The sequence below is a fragment of the Peromyscus eremicus genome, chromosome 1, assembly GCF_949786415.1.
Source record: "Peromyscus eremicus chromosome 1, PerEre_H2_v1, whole genome shotgun sequence".
Classification (NCBI taxonomy): Eukaryota; Metazoa; Chordata; class Mammalia; order Rodentia; family Cricetidae; genus Peromyscus; species Peromyscus eremicus.
Window position 1 is genome coordinate 186004847 of NC_081416.1, and position 21278 is coordinate 186026124.

The window sequence follows — 21278 nt, forward strand, 5'->3', positions numbered from 1 at the left end:
ATTGAACATTTACTCATTGTCAATGTTTTTAAAAGTCTGGGGATAGGAGGAATATGCCTCAGCATAAAAGACAAAAAAAGCCATGAAAATAAAACTAACATTTTACTAAATGAAAAAAAAAAAAAAAAAAAGGATTCCAATCTCCTCAGGACAGGGACATAGGTGTCCACTCTGTCCACACTAACTCAGTACAGTGGATCCAATTCTACCCAGTGTAGAAGAATTTCTAAATGGTCTTATTAAATAAAAAACATGGAGACAAATATAGGGGTGAAAGCCTTAGATCAGGGAAAGCCACCAGACAACCTTACTTCACCAACTCTGCAGCTTCCAAATGCGAGTTACTTCCTGTCTATTCACATCTATATGCCTTGCTGTTCTACCATCTGATTTGCTCTCTCCGTTAAGCTACACCACTTCCTCTTCCTACACAGAAATGTCCCTTTCCTGCCTGTCTGTACAGACCTGCAGACCTCCATGGGTTAACTAGTTTTGGAATTTAAAGCATGTCCCACCACACCTGGCTCTGCTTCTGGTGTGGCCTTGAACACAGAGATCCTGCCTGCCAAGGACTACAGGCATGTAGTAACATTGCATGACTTCTGTGTTCTGGCTGGCTTTTTCCTGATCTCCAGGCAAGCTTTATTTATTAAAGGACAAATAAAATATCACCACATTTCAGCACAAATAAAATATCACCACAATCCAGAGCAAGATGGAAAGAGAAAAAAATTCTCAATTAAGAGGGTAAGTTATGGTGATATTTTATTTGTATTAAAATGTTATTTGTATGTTAATAAATAAAGTTGCCCAGGGGTCAGAGCTAATAGCAAGCCATAGGAAAGCAGGGCAGTGGTGGCATATGCTTGTAATCCCAGCACTTGGTAGGCAGAGCTGGGTAAGTCTCTGTATGTTCAGGGATACAGCCAGTATTGGATACACATGCCTTTAATCTCAGTACCAATCATGGAAAACATGGAGGCCTATACAGACAGGCCGTGACGAGGCGGTCATGTGGTTGGTTTTACAACCAATGAGAAGGCAGAACAGGAACTCTATAAAAAGACTTTAACACAGGGGTAGCTCTGGTTCGGAGAGGTAGGACCACCACAGGAGGAAGGGTAAGGTTTTAGCTCTTAGCTCTGACCTCTTGGCTTTCTTCTTTGCATTGGTTCTGTGTTTCTTATTTAATAAGAAGGTTGGTTACATCTACATTTGGCGCCCAACGTGACAAGAAATCCATTAAAAAACCGCTTGGCTTGGCTTGGCTTGGCAGCAGGTCCGGTTTCCGGCTTGGGCGGCCTGGCTCCCTAGCTCGGGCCCAGGCCTCACTGACCTGCAGCTGGAGCTTACTTGCAACTGCTACAAACAACTCAGGCCTGCCCTGCCGAACAGGGCCCATGCCTGTAAAGCCAAGGCTTGACTCGGCTCAAGCGGCTTCTCTCTCTCTCTCTCTCTCTCTCTCTCTCTCTCTCTCTCTCTCTCTCTCTCTCTCTCTCTCTCTCTCTCTCTCTCTCTCTCTCTAGATTCACATCTCGAACACCACGTGGCTGTTTTGAAATTTCCTCGGATTCTACTGTTCTACCCAGACTTGGTAAGTCAATTAACATATCTATTTAAAAGAGATTTTTTTCTACATTAAAAAAAATGGGCTTTATGTGTACATTGGAAGAAAATTGGGCTTTGTTTGAAATTTTTAGGCACTCTGACAATGGAACAACTATATGAAAAGATTAATATTGATCGAATTACTCAGTTTTCTACTTTTCTTATCCTTATTTTTACTATTTAAAAAGATAGTCAATTTAAGTGCCAGGATAACAGTCTTAGAAAAACTTGTTAAACTGGTAAAAATGAATTATAGAGAAATTCAAATTCAGACAGAAGAAATACAGTGAAGTTGTTTCAAAATTGGATCATAAGGTTACAGAAAGAAAGCCAGTTTTCACACAATCACCCTTAATTTATCCAGTAGCCATACAGCAGCTACCTGATGAAGAGAATGAACAAAATACTTGGGTTCCAGTTAAAATGTTAGACTTACGAAGATTTAAGGAGGCAATAGCATCTTATGGCATGCACTCCCCATATAAAAGAAATGAATGTTAAAACACCTGGTCAACTTGTAATAGGATTCTACCAAAGGACTCGCGGGATTTGGCACAGGCTGTTCTTGAACCCGGACAAAATCTCCAGTGGAAAATGTGGTTCAATAATGAGGCTAAAAATATAGAAAAACAATGGAGGGATAACGGAATACAAGTCTGCCAGGATCAGCTTATTGGAGAAGGCCAATATGCTTTAGTACAAACACAATGTTTATATGATGTCCAAACCCTAGTTCTATGTCAAAGGGCAGCTTTGAATGCACAGGACAGAGTTGAACAACCAGGAAAAAAAACTGAGTCATTTACAAAGGTTATACAGGGCCCAAAAGAATCTTTCACAGATTTCTTACAAAGATTGACTTCAGCAGTACAGAAAATTGTCCCAAATTCAGAGGATAGTCAGATAATAATTGAATCTTTGGCCTTTGAGAATGCAAATGCAGCATGCAAAAGAATAATCAGGCCGTTAAAGGCAAGATCTGCACCTTTGGAAGATTGGATTAGAGACACAGTTAATGTTGAGGCTTATGACAATGATGATATATGGGTAGGAAAAGCAATTTCAAAAGGTTTGAGAAATGTTAGATGTTTTGGATGTGGAAAGCAAGGACATTTGAAAATGGATTGTAAACAGGTCATTCCTAGAAATAATGTTTCTTCAAGGAACACTGGCAACAGAATGCCCCTTCCTTCTGGAGTATGCAGAAGGTGTGGTAAGGGAAAACACTGGACCAACGAATGTAGATCAACAAGGGACAGACAAGGTAATCCTCTGCCTCGAGCTTCGGGAAACTCCCAGAGGGGCCTCAGGCAGGCCCCCACAGTAAATCCAGTTCAAACCTTTCCTGCAGTTGTAGAGGAAACCCCTACTCAAAGCAACTAAATAACCAAATGTGTATTGGAATAAATCATGTTGGTTGAGATGATGAAACAGAGAAAATAGGAAATTCAGGAAAAAACATAAAGAAAATTTTTTGGCAAACTTCTATTAATGAACAAAGACCCAAACTAACAATAAAAATAAATGGTGTTTTGTTGTCTGGTCTGGTAGACACAGGTGCGGACATTACCATAATTGCATCAGAATTTTGGCATCCAACTTGGCCTCTTCAGGAGGTAAACGTACAACTGTTAGGAATTGAGACATTATCTCCAGTGAAACAAAGTGCAAGATGGCTTGAACGTATAGGTCCAGAAGGACAGAAAGGAAAATTAAAATCATATATGGCTAACATAGCTATGAACCTGTGGGGTCGAGACTTGTTACAACAATGGAATACTCAGATTAATATCCCTCCAGTCTCAAAAACAAATCATAAATTAGTACATGTTTCTGAGAGAAATATTAAAAGATATTATTCTAATGAATGGTCACCAGCCATCCATGTCACACAAGAACAGGGCACAACAACTGATAATCTTCGAAAAACACCAACAGCTCTACCTTTAAAATGGTCAACAGACAAGCCTGTATGGGTCCAGCAATGGCCTTTAACAACAGAGAAACTCCAGGCTTTAGAAGAGCTGGTAGAAGAACAGTTAAATGCTCAGCATATTGAAAAATCAACCAGCCCTTGGAATTCTCCTGTATTTGTTATTAAAAAGAAATCTGGTAAATAGAGAATGGTAACAGACCTTAGAGCAATTAACAAAGTAATTCAGGCAATGGGCTCTTTACAATCTGGAATTCCTTTGTCTACTCTGTTACCAAAAGGATGGCCTCTCATAGTTATTGATTTAAAAGACTGTTTCTTTTCAATACCCTTACAAGAAAAAGACAGAGAAAGATATGCTTTCACAGTGCCTATTTGTAATAATTCTCAACCGGTTAAAAGATTTCAATGGAGGGTCCTCCCACAGGGAATGTTGAATAGCCCAACTCTGTGCCAATATTTTGTACAACAGCCATTGGAATTGGTATGTAAAAAATTTCCTAAATCTATAATTTATCATTATATGGATGATATTTTATTAGCTGACTCAAATGCAGATACTTTAGAAAGAATGTTTTTAAGAAGTAAAGAAAATTTTGCCTTGCTGGGGATTACAAATTGCTCCTGAAAAGATACAAAGAGGAGATTCTATTAATTATTTAGGATATAAAATAGAACTTCAAAAAATTAGACCCCAAAAGGTGCAAATTAGGAGAGATCGACTACAGACTCTTAATGACTTTCAAAGATTATTTGGAGACATTTCTCATCTAAGAACTATTGTTGGGGTTAAAAATGATGAACTGAATAATTTGTTTAAAACCTTAGAAGGTGACAAGGACTTAAATAGTCCAAGAGAATTATCACCTGAAGCTGAGAAAGAATTGGCCTTGGTAGAAAAGAAAGTACATGAAGGGCACGTAGATCGTATTGATCCAAAGCTGGATTGCATTTTGGTTATTTTACCTTCTAGGCATTCTCCAATAGGAATATTAATGCAAAGGGAAGATATTATATTGGAATGGATATTTTTACCAAATAAACCAAATAAAAAATTAAAAACTTATGTGGAAAAAATCTCTGACTTGATTTGGAAAGGAAAATTGAGACTTCGTCAATTAGCAGGAATAGACCCAGCAGAAATTGTCGTACCTTTAACTAAGGAGGACATTGAAAAATTATGGATAGAAAATGAAGACTGGCAAAAAGCTTGCAGTAATTTTTTGGGAGAAATTAACAGCAAATATCCCAAAAGCAATAGAATTGATCTTATAAAGAGAGCTGATTGGATCTTACCTCGAATTGTGAAGAAAAAACCCATATCTGGAGTTCGTACATTTTATACAGATGCCAACAAACAAGGAAAGGCAGGTTACAAATCAGAAAATTTAAGTGGTTCAAAGTCCTTATAATTCAGTTCAAAAATCAGAATTGTATGCTATTCTGTTGGTATTAATGGATTTTTCAGAACCTCTCAATGTAGTAACTGACTCTCAGTATGCTGAAAGAGTAGTATCACATATTGAGACTGCAGAATTTATCCCTGATGCTTCAGAGTTAACTTCACTATTTATTCAATTACAAGATACAATCAGGAAAAGAAGTCATCCTTTATATATAACCCACATCCGATCCCATACTGGTCTGCCAGGCCCTCTAGCACAAGGCAATGATGAGATTGATAAATTATTGATAGGAAATGAGCTGGAGGCCTCAGAATTTCATAAAAAACAGCATGTCAATAGTAAAGGTTTAAAAAAGGATTTTTCCATAACCTGGCAACAAGCCAAAGAAATAGTAAAGAAATGTCCTACTTGTTCCTTCTACAATCAAACGCCATTACCAGCAGGATGTAACCCAAAGGGTACTCAGAGGAATGAAATCTGGCAGATGGACGTGTTTCACTGTGCAGAATTTGGAAAACTGTAATATGTATACCACACTATCGATACTTATTCAGGATTTCAATGGGCAACTGCTTTGAGTTCTGAAAAAGCTGATTCTGTAATCACTCATTTGCTAGAAGTTATAGCCATTATGGGTATACCTGCACAAATCAAAACTGATAATGCTCCATCATATGTCTCTGTTAAAATGAAACCGTTTTTTGCTTATTATAATATAAACCACATTATAGGTATACCACATAATCCTACAGGCCAAGCAGTTATAGAAAGATCAAACAGAACTCTAAAGGATATGCTAAATAAACAAAAAGGAGTAACAAAAACCCCCAGAAATAGACTACATAATGCTCTATTAACTTTGAATTTTCTCAGTGCCAATGAGAAAGGAACAACAGCTACAGAGAGACATTGGATAATAGAAAAAACTACAGAATTAAATCAACCTGTATACTTTAAGGATGTACTGACCTCAGAATGGAAACCAGGATATGTGTTACATTGGGGACGAGGTTTTCCTTTTATTGCTACAGGAGAAGATAAGTTGTGGGTACCATCAAAATTGATAAAGGTTCAATTTGAACAAGAGAGACCTCTTAATTAGAGGAGGTGATAGTTCATCAACTATCATAAACATCCAATTTAAACTAACTTACACCAGTAACACATGCCTTTTCATTTAATCAGATAATAACTTGTCAAAAAGGAACATCCCCAAAAAACCTTGGGGAAAGGTTTTTGTTTTTCTCTTTTAGGAGAATGAAGGTTAAGAAATTTGAAGAACACTGGACAAATGAGACAACTGAAGAAAAGGGACAAATCATCTATCCTAAGAAACAGAGTGAAATGGCATATGGGTATGTTATCTAAAAAATTTTATGTCTTCCTAAATGTTTGTTTCTGCTTTTCTTTAAAGATTTAACACTATTTAACTTCTAATAGTCCCATTTCAATTAAAATTTAAAGCTGACTTTGGAGTTGGAGAATGGCTCTCTCCTTCTTTAAACTCAAGCATGTTGTTAAAAGGAAAATGCAAACTCCCTGTATCATGCCAGAAGAAAAGAGCCATCTTCTGCTATGGGACAGGAGAAAAGCCAAATTAATTAAGGGACTATTTATTCTATTACTAATCTCAACTCTTTGATTCTATTCTGATTCTTTAAACTTTTCTTAAAGTATGAATTTTATATCAAAACTTACAAGATGAATATATATATATATATATATATATATATATATATATATATATACACACACACATTTTAAACTTTGTTAAGATATAAATGGTCATATAAAGTACTAACTAATTCTAAAAAGCCACATATATAGTCTTTGTGTTCGAGTCTCTTATCAGTTTTTTGCAGGAAATCATGGCCAGGCCTAACATCAACTGAAGTCTCCAGGAAGAAGATGGGGCCCCACAACAACAATTCCATGTGGATAATAATAATATCACTAAGCTGACTAACATCATCTACAGATCAGCTTTGAACTACAAAGTGCTCAGAGCAATTTTGAGAGAGCTAGCTGAGATAATCCAGTCTCAAAGACTACTTCAATAAGTATTTGAGATAAACCCTGAACTTTGGCATTATACACAGACTGGATAACGAAGGATATAGTTACCTAGAATTTGACAATTAACCTAAAATTTTTCTTTTCAGGATAAAGATACCTTCGCCCATATCCAGCAGGAAGCAATTTCAAGAATACGACGCCCACATTCCCAAAGAGGTGGTGTGGGGCAGGTGTTTTTTTTGGTCTTTTAATGGGTTTTGGGTCTGGGATAATTTTCATTGATTAGGGGGGTTGGTTACAAGTTGTTGTCAAGGGTGAGGAAAAGGGCTAAGCAAAGGAGATTAGATGTAAGGTTCTTATTTTTAAAAAAAAAGAGGCCGGGCGGTGGTGGCACACGCCTTTAATCCCAGCACTTGGGAGGCAGAGGCAGGCGGATCTCTGTGAGTTCGAGGCCAGCCTGGTCTACAAAGCGAGTTCTAGGAAAGGCGCAAATCTACACAGAGAAACCCTGTCTCGAAAAACCAAAAAAAAAAAAAAAAGAAAGAAAGAAAGAAAGGAAAAAAGGAAGAAAGAAAGAAAGAAAGAAAGGAAGAAAGAAAGAAAGAGAAAGAAAAGAAAAATGTAAATACTTTACATTGGATTGGATTGTTTTATATTGTATACAAATTACATATATTGAAATTGATATTGTTAGAAAATGCTATATGTATATTTCTAATTGTACCGTTCATTTAACAATGTAATGCAATTTTCTGATCCTTGAATGTTGTTATTACCAACTATTAGGATATAAAGAAATGAAAGTTAGTAGTTAGACATTATATTAGAACTTGTAGTTATATTAGGTATGTTTTTAAGATTGAGTAGATATATTTTAGATAGACAGGTTATCTTCAAACCCTTCAGAGATCTACAGAATATGGCATTTAGAATGTTTTAATAACTTAGAAAATTTTTCTTTTTTGTTATGACTATGAGACATGTCAGCTCCTGGCAGTACCAATCTACTTCAGAGAAAATATGGGCATTGAAAAAACTGCAATTGGAGTTAACTTTCATTGTGGCAAAAGTTAGCCACTGGACAACAAAGTATCCTCGAATCAACTGCTGACAAACAGGACAGACAGAACACGAAACAAAGGACTACTGATTCTTGCCAAAACAAGTGTGGTTATGGCTTTATCAAAAGGCATCTTCTGAGGCCAGGACAATATGGCACCATCCCTGAAGTGGCCTTCGCAATCTGGGAAAGGTACAAAGCTCACATCTCTCAACAGTAGAATGGCATTTAATAGAGGGATGTGGAGAAGAACGGGATGTTGAAATGAAGCCACATACACACATAGCCAAGAAGAATGGACAGCTGAATTCAAAAAACATCAACAATTTCCAGAATTTAAAATCCTGAATCATGACATGACACTAGTGGAATTCAGGTGTTTCTGGTATATAGACTGCTCTCACCCAATATGAGGTTGAACTGTTGACCTTGTGTACATCCTACTTCACAAATGAGTCTGTCAGATATGCTAAGCCTATAGGCTGAAGATGATGCCCCAACTGCAGAGAAACCTCAGATGATTGTCGAGGCCGCTGGCTGTTTCTGTCAACTCACAATTTTTTGGAAGTTGCTTGCATATACTTCCTGCTTTTATTTTTTTGTTAGCTAATATTATTTCCTTCTTGGGTCTCTGAGGGAGTTGAAGATTAGTTAGTTATAGTTGAAGATTAATTAGGATAGAAAGTGAATTAGATACAATAGAATAGATAATGGAATTATTTTCTCTGAATTTGTCAAATACAAATGAACTAGACATTGTTTAGGTATTTATTACTTGTATATATTGTATATAGTTATTGTACTTTTGTATATAGTTTTTCTTATGTTAGTTATAAGCTTTTTCTTTTTTCCTTTTTATTAAAATAGAAAAGGGGAAATATGGTGATATTTTATTTATATTAAAATGTTATTTGTATGTTAATAAATAAAGTTGCCCGGGGGTCAGAGCTATTAGCAAGCCATAGGAAAGCAGGGCAGTGGTGGCTTACGCTTGTAATCCCAGCACTTGGTAGGCAGAGCTGGGTAAGTCTCTGTATGTTCAGGGATACAGCCAGTATTGGATACACATGCCTTTAATCTCAATACCAATCATGGAAAACCTGTAGGTCTATACAGACAGGCTGTGACGAGGCGGTCATGTGGTTGGGTTTACAACCAATGAGAAGGCAGAACAGGAACTCTATATAAAGACTTTAACACAGGGGTAGCTCTGGTTAGGAGAGGTAGGACCACCACAGGAGGAAGGGTAAGGTTTTAGCTCTTAGCTCTGACCTCTTGGCTTTCTTCTTTGTATTGGTTCTGTGTTTCTTATTTAATAAGAAGGTTGGTTACATCTACAGTAAGTCACCACATGTCAGACAGCAACTTATTCCAAATTATAAGAAATATAATTCTCAAGCTGAGTGTGGTGGTGCATGCCTTTAATCCTATCACTTGGGGGTAAGGTCAGATGGATCTCTGTGAGTTTGAGGCCAGCCTGGTCTACAAAGTGAGTTCTAAGACAGGCAAAAAAAAAAAAAAGTGAAAGAAAGTAAACTTCATTCTCAACTTTGAAAATTATAAATATTCTACAAGAAAACTCAGTTCTATAATCTTTGAAATAAACCTTAAAGCTCATGCTCTAAATCAGTTGGTGTTTTACCTATCAGCGAGATGAGGGTGAGAAGACAGTTGACCACTAAGATGACCATAGTATCTAAGAAATATGAAAGATGCTCTGATTATAGCATTCCTGGAGCTAAAAGACTGTGCAAGGTAGTGGAGGAGAAGAGTCATCAATGATCTTACCCAGAAGAGGACACCAACGTCATACTGTCAAGTTGCCTGGCATGGTGTATCCATCCATGGATGTAACATGGGCCCATGAGATCTACCAGGAAAGATCAGCCACAGGCTGGTCATCATCCTTGTGGTGCCCAACTACATCTAATCTGTAACTAATGTCCTCCCCATTTAATTTCAGGGCTGTGAATGACTCCTGGTGTATTCTGTTCAGTAGGGAAATTTTTCTGTATAAATTCAGCAAACTGAATTAATCAAACTGAAGATAGCTAGTCAGAATCTATGTCAGTCTATGCTGTGGGATGTTCTGTATGGCAAATGTGTTGCTGATTAGTCAATAAATAAAACACTGATTGGCCATTGGCTAGGCAGGAAGTGTAGGTGGGACAAGGAGGAGAATAAAGCTGGGAAGTGGAAGGCTGAGTCAGAGAGACACTGCCAGCCGCCACGATGACAAACAGCATGTGAAGATGCCAGTAAGCCACAGGCCATGTGGCAAGGTATAGATTAATGGAAATGAATTAATTTAAGCTGTAAGAACAGTTAGCAAGAAGCCTGCCAAGGCCATACAGTTTGTAAGCAATATAAGTCTCGGTGTTTACTTGGTCGGGTCTGAGCGGCTGTGGGACTGACAGGTGAGAAAGATTTGCCCTGACCGTGGGCCAGGCAGGAAAACTCTAGCTACAAGTCTAGGTTGTTGAAATGTGGGTGAAGGTTTGGAGGCTCCCAGGAGGACAGAAGCATATAAAAAATTCTGTTTACTTGAACTTGAGGCTCAGACTTTATACAAGCATTGGCTGATCCTGTGTATGTCATCCTTGCACACACACAACATAAGAAAAGATGTTTCCTGGATCACAGCTGGGTGCCTGCTTCCCTTGGTTTCCTAAAACAGTGCCATAAGTGAAGACAGCTTTCTCTGTAATCAAATACTATCTGATTGAAAAAAAAAAAAACAAAAACCTGACCAACAGCCTACGACTGGGAAGATGACAGGCCATGGGAGGGAATCCACTCATGACATGACATTTTGCTTCATAGACAAATACTCAAACTGACTTTACCTGGTCCTGTTCACAATATAGTTTGTTACTGTTTTTCAGCCTATATCAGAGAACCTTTGTCTATAAGGGGCAACATTTATTTCAGGGACTCCTAACTGGACACATACAGAGAATGTATGACTTCTGACTGCACAGCCATAGAGGAAATCCATATGACCTGGTTCAAATCCCAGGGAACACAACAGAAGAGAGGACAGATTGTGTTAGCAGAATAGGGAGGTAATCTATGAAACACTCTCTACATTGAATACATGTCACAAAAAGTAGTCAGGCGAAAACCAACTTTATGTGGAAGCACAAAGAATCGAAGTATACAGAGCAGCCCCAGGTACACAGAGCAGAGTTTTAATTATCCCAGCAGTGAGTCCAGAAGACCTGCAGAGCCACACAACCACCAGAACATGGGAGTGTCAGAAGAGTAGATATACAGCTCTTTGAAAGAGAGCAGCAGATCAAGAAACAGAACAGCAGTGACCATGTGAAGGTCAACACAGTAACACAAAGATGTTGCATAATAGGCAGCCTTTTAAACTAAAGGTGTTGGGAAAAGGATCTATCCAGACACAAGATATGAATCGGGGTTGATTCTCCCCACTACCCAGTGAATCACTAACCTTCATCTATGCTGGAAGAGTAAACTGATAAAATAGATATGTGCAATTAAACATATACACAAAACATAAAATCAAAAGTATGAAGAAATAGCCTACAGAACACATAAATTTTATTAGTTAGCTTTTCATGGTATGAAAGGTTAATACCCAGAATACATCACAAATTAAAGAAATAAACAACAAAGAAATTATAGTCACTTTGTAGGGTGGAGGGTCAAAAGATCCTTGCACAGGGTTGGCTAAGACCAGAGGCAAACACATTATCTCCAATGGTGTTAGGAACTGAAACGTTGTCCCTCTGTTTGTCTCCATGTGAGTCTGAGCACATATGGATATGCCTACATACAAGCACATGGAACTGAATATAAGTGTTGCAGCATTAGGAAGGTTGGGAACCACTGCTCTGTTGGGAACCATTGCTCTAGAATCATTTCTAGAGAAACAGAATATGGCAAAAGCAATCTTATGTCTCATTTGCCTCTTCATTATTTAAAATTTTTTTTTTTAAAGATTCTGTGTCTTAGCTGATGGTTATCAGTGATCTGCAAGCATGTATGTTAGTGCTCTGTGTTTGTGGCTGGTGTAAATGGAAAAAGGCATCAGATCTCTGGAACTGAAGCTATAATACTTCCACTGGAGAAACCTTCCCCCTCAGAACTGTAAGACTTCCACTGTGAAAGTATTTCCACTCAGAGCTACATTTACACTTTTCTCCTCTGAGGATTTCACTTCCCACCATGAGATGTGAGGCTCATTCACACACAGCTCACATACTTGCAGAGTACTTTCCCCTGGAATCCTAAGGAGGAGCACTGGAGACTGGAAGAAAACTATTTTCACACACAAATATCAGACTGCTACAATTCTGACACATCCAATCTCTGTATAAAGCCAGCTGAGGGGTTCGAGCATTGCTCTCCTTCTGAGAGCAGACCACAGTCACAGCCCTGTCAACAAATCATGATATTAAAAACAAAAGGTGTGAGTGTTTGAGCCATCTGTCTTCCTGCACTGTTTTAATCCCAGCACTCAGAAGGCAGAGGCACGCAGATCCTTTGGAGTACCAGGTTGGTGTACATGGTGAGAGCCAGACATGGCAAAAGAATGATATACACATTCAACAAAATAAAGCCAAAACCAAACAACACCAGGCCAAACTGGTCATGTGATATGGGAAGAGTGCTTTTCATAAAACACGGACACAAAAAGAGAATTGGAGTCAATTTTCTCATACACCTGAGTGATAAGAATTATTTGTGAGATGCTTTCTAACTTTGTCCTAATCTACAGAGCATCTTACAACTGTAAAAGCAGTGTAGCCTATCTTCTGACAGCATGCATACATACATACTGCACTTTTCCTGACTCTTAATATACATATTAAGCACTACGTATATCAAAACACATTTCTGAATACTGTACTTACATCCTAGAATGCATAACTCTTAGGTGGAAAATTAACTGGAGAAAAGAGTTTGCTTAGTAAATATTAACCATAGCCTTAAAGCTTGCTAAAATATACTTTCTGATTCAATAAAATCTGCAGTGGCTCCTTATATAACTAATATCAAAAAAGCACTCTGGGAATGCTTAGAAGTCATAGGGAAAAGCCACTCTCTTGAATAGCCTATGGTAAAAACATGGGAGTTAGAAACAATGGATAAATTTAATTTCCAGAATAATCTACTGTAATTGACACAGTAGAAAAGAGGACCATGTTGCAGACAACACATAATGCAAATTCTCTACCAGATCATGCTTCTGTAAATATCTTGGCAATAAGATGAATTGAAAACAACAGAATAAGTTCACATGATCTAAAATTTACTGACAAGATTAAGAAACCCATAGCAGATATCAGACTCCATGTTCTGATAAGTCATATCTGCATGCAAAACACCAAGCTCAAATCCCAGCAGGGGTGTAAGGGATCATCACACCACTACCTGAGATGTTATAGGCAACTCTTGGCCTTGGCAGAGATAGAGTCAATTTTCTTCAGAGATATAGCTCATGCACATACAGCTAGGTTGCCATGGACTCAGTACTTTTTATAAAAAATGTGAATATACAGATGTGAGAAAGCATTATGAGAGTGGGTAATTAGAATTGAGGAACAGGGAGTGAATTTGATCAAACATGATATATACATGAATGAAAATCCCAAAACTCTAAAAACCAATACATATCACTGACTTGACATTCATTTCTTCCGTTTGGCCACTTCAAATACATATCCAGGCTTCACACTTACTCTCACATTAGCAGTGACACCTCCATGTTCTTTCCTGTCCTGTTATCTTGAATCCTTATATAATACCTCTAGATCATTTACTGTTTCTTTCCTAAGATTTATGCATTTTAATTTTATGTGTATGGATGTTTGCCTACAGGTAGGTCTGTGCACCTTGTGCATGAAGTGCCTGGAGCGCCATTAGAGGGCAACAGATATGTTGGGACCTAAGTTAAGTTACTATGCATCTACATGGACCTGAAAGTGGAAACTGGCAGAACAGTAAGTGCTCTTAACTGCTGAGCCACCTCTGCAGCACTTGGTTTATTATTCCTTAACTAGCTATAGTGGGAGAGCTGGCCCTGTGGTCTAAGAGTGAGAGAGCTGTCCCTGACCCCATCAGCTACAACACTAGGGAAAGCAGCTCTACACCTTGCCTGGGCAACACAATGGAGCCAATCTTTTTGGCCCAGGTGTGGGTGAGCCAGTGCCAAAGTAGTGAGAAAGGGAGAGTTGCCCCCATCACCCATCTGTCCTGTGGTGACATGGGTGGGGAAGAGTTGCCCTCCTTCCCACTCCCCCAACCCCACCTATCAATGCCTGAGCCAGGTATGAGAACTGGCCCAGAGGTCACAAGATCTGGAGAGCTATCCCTGACCCCCACCAGCTGCAATACTTGGGAGAGCAGGCTCTGCACCTCACCTGGGCAACACAATAGAGCCAATCCTGTTGTGCAGGTGTGTGTAAGCCAGCCCTGAAATTGTATGTGTGGGAAATTCGTTCCTACTCTCATATCATGTGGCAGTGCAGGTGGCTAAGAGATGCCCCCCTTACCACCTGCAGCAGACAAGAGGTGAACCTACCCTTTATTTACCAGCTGCACCACACAGGAGAAGGACTCTGCCCCTTACCTAGGCAGCACAGCAGAGCTGCCCAGTGGTTGGAAGTAAGGAAGACTCAGCCCCAATGTTATGGACAAAGGAAAACTGTCCCCATTACTAATCAGACATATGGTAGCATGGGCAGAGGAGAGATGCCCTTCTACCCATCAACGCTTGAGACCCGTGGAGGAGCTAGTCCTGGGGTCATAAGAGCAAGAAGGTTTTCCCTACCCTTCTCCAGCTGCAGGACTCAGAAGAGTGGCCCCTGTATCTCACCTGGGAAAAACAATAGAGCTGACCCAAATGTTGTAGGTATGGGAAAGTTGACTCTAAGGGGGTGAAAGCAAGAGAACCAGCCCCAAACTTGCTCACTGTTGCAAGAGATGAATTAGCCAAGGCAGTGCTGAAGAGGTTACCCTGGGGGTAAGGACAGGGGATAGCTAGGTGACCCAATCCTATAGCTGCCCAGGCCCAGAATCAAGGTTATAACTTGGCCCAACATAACATCCACCACATCAGTGATCTGCTGGAGCATGTGAAGAGACCTCATCAGACGACCCAAAGCTGCAGATCTCCACAACACAGGGCAACAACTAGATAGCCAAGAAAAATCCTAGTGAGGGCCCATCATCAATACTGTAGCAGAAACCAGAGACCTCCAACCAGATCAATGGTTCTTTGCAATGAACACTTGCAAGTAAAGATGTATGGACAAAGACATTTACTGAGTGACTCACTGTGTCACACTGCAGCTTCCATGATGACATTTTAAATTTTTCCTTCCCCCCACCCTTCTTTCTGTTAAATTTTATTATAGGAGTGCAGGGGCAGAAGGAAGATACAAAGGGACAAGGAAATGAATGGGATCAAGGTAAATAGAAAGTAAAAATAGATTTATGTATTTTAATTTCATTTGTATGGGTATTTTCCTTCAGGTACATGAAGTGCCTTGCAGTGGCCATAAGAGGGCACTAGATCCTTTGGAACCTGAGTTAAGTCACCATGCAAGTACATGGAACAGAACCTGGAAGCTGCAAGAGCAACAAGTGCTCAGAACTGCTGAGCCACCTCTGCAGGACTTGCTTTACTGTTCCTTACATAGCTATAGTGAAGACTTAAACCAATGAGCAGTGAGACAGAACTCATGGAGAACTGAGGGCACTTTCTTAGAGTGTCAGGGTGTCAGCTCATGAATAACAGTGACACAGAAGTGGGAAGACAAAGATACACTGAGAAGTTTTGTCAGCAATAGGCTCTGGTTGTAAAAGACATTTTGCTGTGGGATGTTCTGTATGGCAAATGTGTTGCTCTGACTGGTCAATAAATAAATCACTGATTGGCCATTGGCTAGGCAGGAAGTATAGGCGGGACAAGGAGGAGAATAAAGCTGGGAAGTGGATGGCTGAGTCAGAGAGACACTGCCAGCCACCACGATGACAAACAGCATGTGAAGATGCCGGTAAGCCACGAGCCATGTGGCAAGGTATAGATTGATGGAAATGGATTAATTTAAGCTGTAAGAACAGTTAGCAAGAAGCCTGCCACGGCCATACAGTTTGTAAGCAATATAAGTCTCTGTGTTTACTTGGTCGGGTCTGAGAGGCTATGGGACTGGCAGGTGAGAGAGATTTGTCCTGACTGTGGGCCAGGCAGGAAAACTCTAGCTACAAATGGCGTCCAATGTGGTGGCAAGAGTTTCCACCTAAAAACTGAGAAAAAAGATTCTAAAACGGAGCTAAAAATAGTTCCTAATTGTCTCTCTCAAATGAGCGGCAGCTGCCAGTCTGAGCTACTTGTGGGTTCCTAGCGTGCACGCTCGATCTGCTGTATGGCGGGAATGAGGCCTCTGCAAGTGGCACATTAAGCTGAGTGGTGGATTTAGACTTTGCTAGTATAAAACAAAAAAAAAGAGGTTTCTGGGCTACATGCTGCTTGGATAAAAGCATAGAGACCCACGATAGCTCCCAGAGCTGGCGGTAAACTTAACATCGCCATGTTGGGAAGCTGAGGTGGGCGGAGCCAGCAGCCACAGCTGCTGCAGTTTAAAGCAATAGATTCACAATAAGACAGATTCAGATGTAATAGTTTACAATGTGTGTAAAATATACGTAGGCTTGAAAGAGACAAAAAAGGTGATATATACAGTTATAGAAACAAATACATACTTTTAAAAAATAAAGTCTTTAAAGAGACAGTAAAATTAATATAAAAAATAAGCCACATGAAGATGAATATTACACAGAGAATCTGGATTGTGTTGTCTTTGGGATTCTTAACTGCAGAGAGATATTTGATTTTAAAGGAAGCTGAGTTAAACCAATATGCATATTTTAAAGATATCTTGACTTCAAAATTTGGATATAAGGATATGTTGCTTTGGAAAAGAGTCTCTTTTGTTCCCACAGAAAGTCAAAGGCTATGGATTTGTTCCAGATTAAGATACATCAGGTTTGACCAGCCAAGACCACCTGAAAGGTCTCCGATGACACCATGGCCCAGATGATCCAACATCCAGAATGGTTTCAAGGCAATTGGCTCAGACAATACAGCCTCATGGACTATTCCATGATCCTAAAATTTTCTTTGTGTCCCCATAAGATACAGCGCCCCCCTCCAGCAGGAAGTAGTAAGAGAAGCTACGCCCAAATTCCCAAATTATATGTAATTTTACTTTGTTAAGGTTAAAACCTTCCTTTTTGAAAAAAAAAAAAAAGGGGGAGGGAGTGCTGTGGGATGTTCTGTATAGCAAATGTACTGCTCTGACTGGTCAATAAATAAAACACTGATTGGCCATTGGCTAGGCAGGAAGTATAGGCGGGACAAGGAGGAGAATAAAGCTGGGAAGTGGAAGGCTGAGTCAGAGAGACACTGCCAGCCGCCACGATGACAAACAGCATGTGAAGATGCCGGTAAGCCACGAGCCATGTGGCAAGGTATAGATTAATGGAAATGGATTAATTTAAGCTGTAAGAACAGTTAGCAAGAAGCCTGCCACGGCCATACAGTTTGTAACCAGTATAAGTCTCTGTGTTTACTTGGTTGGGTCTGAGCAGCTGTGGGACTGGCAGGTGAGAGAGATTTATCCTGACTGTGGGCCAGGCAGGAAAACTCTAGCTACAACATTTGCCCATAATTATGTGGCTGAGAGTTTACAAGCTTAAGAACAGGTCAATCTGAAATAATATATACAAAGATACTAGAAAGGTTGTGTATTAATTAATGAAATAGAGACTAGATGACAATACAATGAGCCAATGCAACATACTTGGTTCTGTGAATTGACAAAAGTACGGATGAAGCATTTTTCACTGAATCCAAACTAAAAGTTGAATCCCCAAGTAATAGAAATAGAGTTGAAAAGAGGATATTGTAGTGTATATCAATGACAGAGTTACCTTATGAAGTACTGTGGAGGGTCACATGCAAAGAACTTGGAATTGAAGAAGAAAAGGTCAAGCACCTAGAAACAAGTGAACAATGCAACCTTCTAAGTTATAAAACTAGAAAAGGTATTAAGCAGTGTTGAGACAAAAACGGAAGAGTTTCCTCTAACAGCATTGTGAAGACTGGACAGATTCAACACAGAAGTCTCTTTTCTTTAGAAAAACCTTACAATATCAAAAGGATAATATTGTATAAAACAGGAGGCAAAAAGGAATGGTAGCTTTCCCTCAACACCTGAAGCAAGTGACCCAAAAAAATTTATGCAAAGGAAAATCACAGACAAGTTGTAAGAATGAACATGGACACTGAGATTGTCTCTAAATTACATGGAAATGATGCAAGCTGATATAATGCCAAGAATGCAAGACTGTTTCAACCCCTATGAATTAATCAATGTATGACACCAAATGTGTAAAGTGAGTAAGAGAAGAAATAGGATGATCTCAATAAATCCATGAAAAGCCTGTGGCTAAATATCATATTTATTCATTATAAAAGCTCAGAAGAATATGAGAACAAAAAGAATATACCGCCACATAATAAAGACAATGAGACAATCCTAAACCTAACAATACAAAAGGACAGCTGGAATCCTTTCACTCTAACCAGGACAGAAAAGGGTGACGTCTACACTCAAAACATTGCATCAGTGGGTGGGTACACAGTTCAAGGACACAGACAATATTAAACGTGATAATATAGGACAGTAATAAAGAAGGGGGTACTAGTAGATAAGAAATAGAATTCTGCAATTTAAAGGGAGAAATACCCATGAGAAACTGTTAAGATCTGATAGACCTCTTAAAAGTTACATAATACACATAAAACATCACTATTTTTTTTTTCAAAAAGAGGATTCTGAGAAGTCAGCAGACCACTCAGTGTATAAAAATATCTTGGACTCCCTGGTGGTAGCCTTCATAGTGTCAAAAACTGCTATGTAGGCAGGGGATGGGAGCAGGGTAATCAATGTGCATACGAAGATTTGGATACCGTGTGCTATAATCCCAATTAGCCAGGCAAGATATGCACATAGGTATCATAGTAGCAAGATTATTTTGTGGGTAACAGAAGGCCTTCTGGTTTGATCTGAAGCAGGCTCCCCAGAAAAATACACATGTATGGCACAGGCAATCTGGCCAAAACCTTGTGATGGTGAAGGTCACAGGCCCTAGGAGGTAAGCCACTGCTGACATTCTATCACATTTACAAATATTCAAACTGCCTTTCATTGACTCTAATAAGAACACAGACAGGTGCTACTTTCAGCCTAGGTCTAAGAAACTCTTTTTTCAATGAACAACGTTTTTTTCACAGACTCAACAAATACTGAACAACTGACTGCTTACTAAACAGGATAGGATGGGAATTTCATCTTTTCACATCTAAATTGCAGGGAACAGTACAGAAGAGGAGTTAAAAGATTTTAAGAGCTAGAGGATAAGGAGGTGACATATGAAAAACTCTCTTGCCATATGATATGACAATCAGAATAATCAACAAATTACGGCCTGGCTACCTGGCCTAAACCTGCCCAAAATCATGCATGAAATATGAGGACAACTGAGAAGAAAGCACATCTAGCCAGGAATGGGACAGAGGGTGACAAGGGGTAAAAATGAGTGAGTAAAACTGTGTAATTATTAAATATCAATATTTATTAATTATAAATATTGAACAGTAGAACTTAAGAGGCGATATCAATATCTATTTGAAGGTACAACTTTTCTTAACCATCATGGATACAACCAACCAATTAGAGAAGATGTACACTATCTGTTTTTGCTTCTATTTATTTAATTCAAACTGAACAGTAAACAATAAAAAAATAGTTTGTAAAAAAGGGGTAAAAACTAACCAAGCACAAGAAAGACAAATGAAATAGAAATTTGCATTCATGAAAGGATGACACTGGAAGATGGGAAAATGTGCATGCTCATGGAATAGAATGCATTATTGTGAAAATGATAGTGTTAAAAGATTCATATGATTAACTCAAAATTCATGACAATCAAGCTAACAATGATTTACTTTACAGGTACAGTCAGGAGATTCATACAAATTTACATTATTTACAAATTACAAAGACCCTAAGAGTGCAGAGCAAAACCAGACACACGGAGCAAAGCTTGAGTCATCCCAGCTGTGATTTCAGAAGACACTCAGACCCATGGGAACAACAGCACCATGGTGGTGGCAGAAGACCAGACGCCTAAAGCAATAAGAGCCACAGATCCAGAACCAATTCAACCTGCTGTGACCAACAGAATTTCACCAAAATGTCAAAAGCTTATGTTACAGAATAGAAAGTCTCGTCAACCAGTGCTGTAGGGAAAAGTAAATATCTACATATAAAGGAATAAAAATAGGTGAAAAGCAATGAATTGGTGAAATCTGACTGTGTGCAACTGAAAAATTGCATACAAAAGGAAATAGCTGAAAGAATATAGAAACTGCCTACAGAACAAAGAAATTTATTAGCAAATATTTCACAGTACAATACATAAATACAGATTTTACCAAGAAATTTAAAAAAAAAAATGCAAAGCAAATAACAGTATAATCAAGAAATAAACCAAAAAGGTGACAATGCACAAAAGCTTTAACATAGTCGAAATGTAAACAGCACATGCTCCACACGTTTACTGATGAAGAAAATGTTCTCTAATGTACATTGATATCTCTCTGCCCAGTCAGTATCCACACCCAAGGTGTTAAATAACAAATGCTGGAGACAATACAGACGGAAGGACACAGAGACAGTGTCAGTGGGAACCCAACTCACTGCAGTCACCAGAAAAGTCAATGTGCAGCTTAATGAACAACCAAGCAAGGAAAAGAGAAGATACTACTCAAAATTATAAAGGAATAAAATAAAATGCAAGCTATCAATGAAACAGAAATGCAGAAAGAGGAAAAGAAACATAATACAGAAATATAACAAAATAGTATGTGTTTATATTCCCTTCAGTGATTTCTTGAAATGTATATGTATAATACAAAGTGCTAAGAGTGAAGAAAGATTTTCTCTGAAGAGGGTTGGTCATGATTATGGTAGCTAACAGTATCTATAAAGATACAAAACAAAAAATATTAACAAATGATCGTTGGTGCTGAAGTCTCCCACTATTAGTGTGTGGGGTTTGATGTGGGACACCTTGCTCAACCTTGATGCAGGGGGGAGGGGCTTGGTCCTGCCTCACCTGAATGTACCAGGCTTTGTTGACTCCCCATGGG

The 21278-nt window shown here is 38.9% G+C and overlaps 1 protein-coding gene across 1 annotated transcript in view; it reads right to left on the minus strand.

Moving 5' to 3' along the window:
- The window catches only part of LOC131894065 (oocyte zinc finger protein XlCOF6-like), a 32918-nt gene that overhangs the window by 7979 nt on the left and 3661 nt on the right, over positions 1-21278 (minus strand).